At 39.2% G+C, this 3,319-nt stretch overlaps 1 pseudogene; it reads left to right on the top strand.

Moving 5' to 3' along the window:
- Window positions 1-1,954: 1,954 nt before the first annotated feature.
- Window positions 1,955-3,087, top strand: LOC101587277 (annotated as a pseudogene).
- Window positions 3,088-3,319: the final 232 nt, after the last annotated feature.

The following is a 3,319-nucleotide window of genomic DNA, read 5'->3' as shown; positions in this document are numbered from 1 at the left end:
GAAAAAACAAAGTGTTTAGTATAGATATATAGTTACATTCTGTTAATGAATAGAGGAATTTGTTCTAATAGTGTTTGTAAATAGGATATCATGTCTGCATCTTATACAGTAAACAACCGCTAGGAAGAGAGTATGCAATGTGCTAATTATTGAAACTCTCTTACCAATTTGGTTTGAAACTGTCTCATTGCTATTTGTTTCTCAAAAAAATTATGGGAAAAAATAAAAAGTTCGACAGGAAATCAACAATGTAGTGAACAATTACATCCAACAGGGCATTGACAAGGTGGTCCCAGGTATGCCATTGTTTGATGAGGTCCTCATGCTGGACATTGAGTACTTTACTTAGTTGTACTGATCTCTTGAGTTCTCCATTGCCCCATTTTCACGTTTGCATCCAACTGTGGTAACTGTGTCATGAAGGGCACAGGGGATATTACCTCTCCACATGGTATTTCTTTTGACTTTTGGACCCCGTGATGATCATTTGGACCATACTGTACATGCCACAGGAGATGAAGCAGATCATTAAAATCAAAGCCCAGACAGAGGGGATCAACATCAGTAAGGATGAAATAAACTACCTGGGTGAGATTGGCACCAAGACCATGCTGAGTTACTCAATGCAGCTGATGAGCCCCATCAATCTGCTGGCCAAGAACAATGGGAAGGATGGTATCAATAAGCAGCATGTGGAGGGGATCAGTGAACTCTTCTATGATGCTAAGTCCTTAGCCAAGAGCCTGGCGGGCCAGCAGAACAAATATGTGAAATGACGTGGTCTACAGCACTGTTGTGTGCTGAAGGCTTATTATGTTATCATTATTTCTCCTGTGGTTGCTTTGAGGAAACTCTTCCTTGTTGTGTTTGCTAATAAAATCTTATAGGTTATTTATTTTTTTATCTTTTTTTTTCTTTTTTTTTGTAAAGTTTATTTATTTTATTTAGTGTGTGTGTGTGTGTGTGTGTGTGTGTGTGGCCAGCTCAGCCCACCAGGGGTCGGGGCTGGCTGGCATGTGGTGCTGGGGGATTGAACCGTGGTCCCTGTACTTTGCTAAGCTTGTTCTAAGTAGGTGCTTTAGACCACTGAGCCATCTCACCAGCCCCTTATAGGTTATTTATTAAAAAAAGGTATTTCCACATCTGTTTAAATGATCATGTGGTTTTTATTGTTAGCTCTGTTTATACGGTATATTACATTTATAGATTTGCATATGTTGGATAATTCATGCATGCCTGTGATGAATCCTACCTGGTAATATTTTATAATCTTCCTGATGACTTCTTGTGTTCTATTTGTTAGTACTTTATTGAGGATTTTTACATCTATGTTCATGAGGGAGACTGGCCTGTAATTCTCTTTTTATGTTGAGTCTTTTTTCCAGGGAGATAGCTCAGTAGAATAAGCGCTTACCTGACAAGCAAAAGTTCAATCCCCAGTACCACCAAAAAAATGTTTTTGTTGAGTCTTCCTGAAGTTTTGTTATCAGTGCAATCCTTGGCTCTAGGAATGATTTTGGAAGTATTTCTTCCTTTTCTCTTTCACTGAAGAGTTTCTGGAGTATTGAGGTTAAATCTCTAAATTTCTTGTAGCATTCAGCCACGAACCCATGAAGATTTAGGCTTTTCTTTGTTGGTGAGGGTTTTTTTAAATTACATTTTCAATTTCATTTGAAGTTTAGTTTATGGCTAGCATTAGGGTTATGACTTGCAGTTCTCTTTAGAGTTGCATTTACATTGATGTTAGAATCGTTCATTTTAGTGTTAGGATTAGGGTTCAGGTTAGGTCTAAATGAACTGTTATTAAGTGTTAACTTAGTTTTATATCATGGTTAGAAATAAGTTACCTGGTGTGTATGCCCCAGCTGGTTGCCCCAGTGGCATCTCCTATCATGCTGCAGGCACCAAAGCTGACCCCACCAGTGTGTGGCCTAGTAGCTGGCAGATAAACATGATGTGGTGGCTGCACTGAATGGCCAAGTATGACACCTCTGTTTTGCAGGGTCTCTTCAACTGAACTGGCTGTGGTAATTGCAGGGAAAAATTACAGCCATTGCCAGGATGGCTCATGGCAGGTAGACAATACTAGTCAGATTCTCTCATGAGTGCCTGGATCTCATCAATGGGGAAACTGTCTTTGAGACCTGTCCATTCAGCCAGGCAACATGATAAGCATTGAAAAAGACAAATCCATGCCTAAAACTTCATATACACTTAAAAATTATGGTGCTTCTACTTATGTCAGGGAACACTTGCCTGTGCTTATCATAACCATAGTTCCAGCGGACAACTCTTGCCTCTTTACAAGTGTGTACTATGTTATTGAAGGAGGAGTATTGAAAATAGCTTGTACTCCAGATATGAGATGCCTTATATAGCAAAATTGTAGGAAGTCATCCAGACTTCTACAGTGAGGCAATATTAGTCAAAACAAATCAAGAGCACTGTGACTGAATCAAAAGGGATGATACTTTGGGGGAGCAATTGAGATATCAATTTAGTGTGAGATTTATCAATGTGAAATATTTTAGCAGACCCACGAACAGTAAGAATTGTTCATTTTGGGCTGGCCAGATAGCTCAGAGGATTAAAGTGCCTGCTTAAGAAGATTCAGGGGTTGGGGGTTCAATCTACAGCTAGCTATGCCAGCGTTGACCCTTGGGCACACTGAGACGGTGACCGAGACTGTGCTTGAGAGGCTGAAAAACAGGAAGAATCACCACAAGTCCAATCTGTGTAGTGAGACCCTGTGCTAAGCACATTTAAAGAAAATAAATGATCATTTTGGAGAAGATGCAGAATTTTCCAGAAGGGTTCTGCTTATCTATGATGGCATCCACTATGATCCACTTCAGCATAACTTCCATTATCCTGATACTCCCTAGTGACTGATCATTTTCTCCTCTAATGATGATATTCTTCTTGTAAGCACTGGAACTAGCAGAGGAAGTGAGAAGAAAGAGACAGTTTGCTGATGTAAACCACTTTGTCCTAAGATGCATGGTGTGTAAGAAGGGATTGACTAGACAAGCAGAAGAAAGGGAGTATGCCAAGAAGACAGGCCACACTAATTTTGGAGAGGTGTGATCTATACATGATGAGGGTTAAAACCTACTTACTTCACAGATCCAGAAGGTTCTATGTTTTCTAATATGCTATCTGTAATGCTAAAATATGAAGTGACACAATGTGTGAAACATTCTTTTAACTTAAACCACTGACATTGAAATTCCTTGTTAAGGAGTATATAAAACTAATCTTATATTCACTCTAAATTCAAGCTTGGAAGCCCCACAGTTTTTAAGTGCTATTTTTATGT

Source organism: Octodon degus, unplaced genomic scaffold (assembly GCF_000260255.1).
Source record: "Octodon degus isolate 3935 unplaced genomic scaffold, OctDeg1.0 scaffold00211, whole genome shotgun sequence".
Classification (NCBI taxonomy): Eukaryota; Metazoa; Chordata; class Mammalia; order Rodentia; family Octodontidae; genus Octodon; species Octodon degus.
Note: the sequence above shows the minus strand (reverse complement) of the source record. Positions and strands in the feature narration are given on the sequence as shown.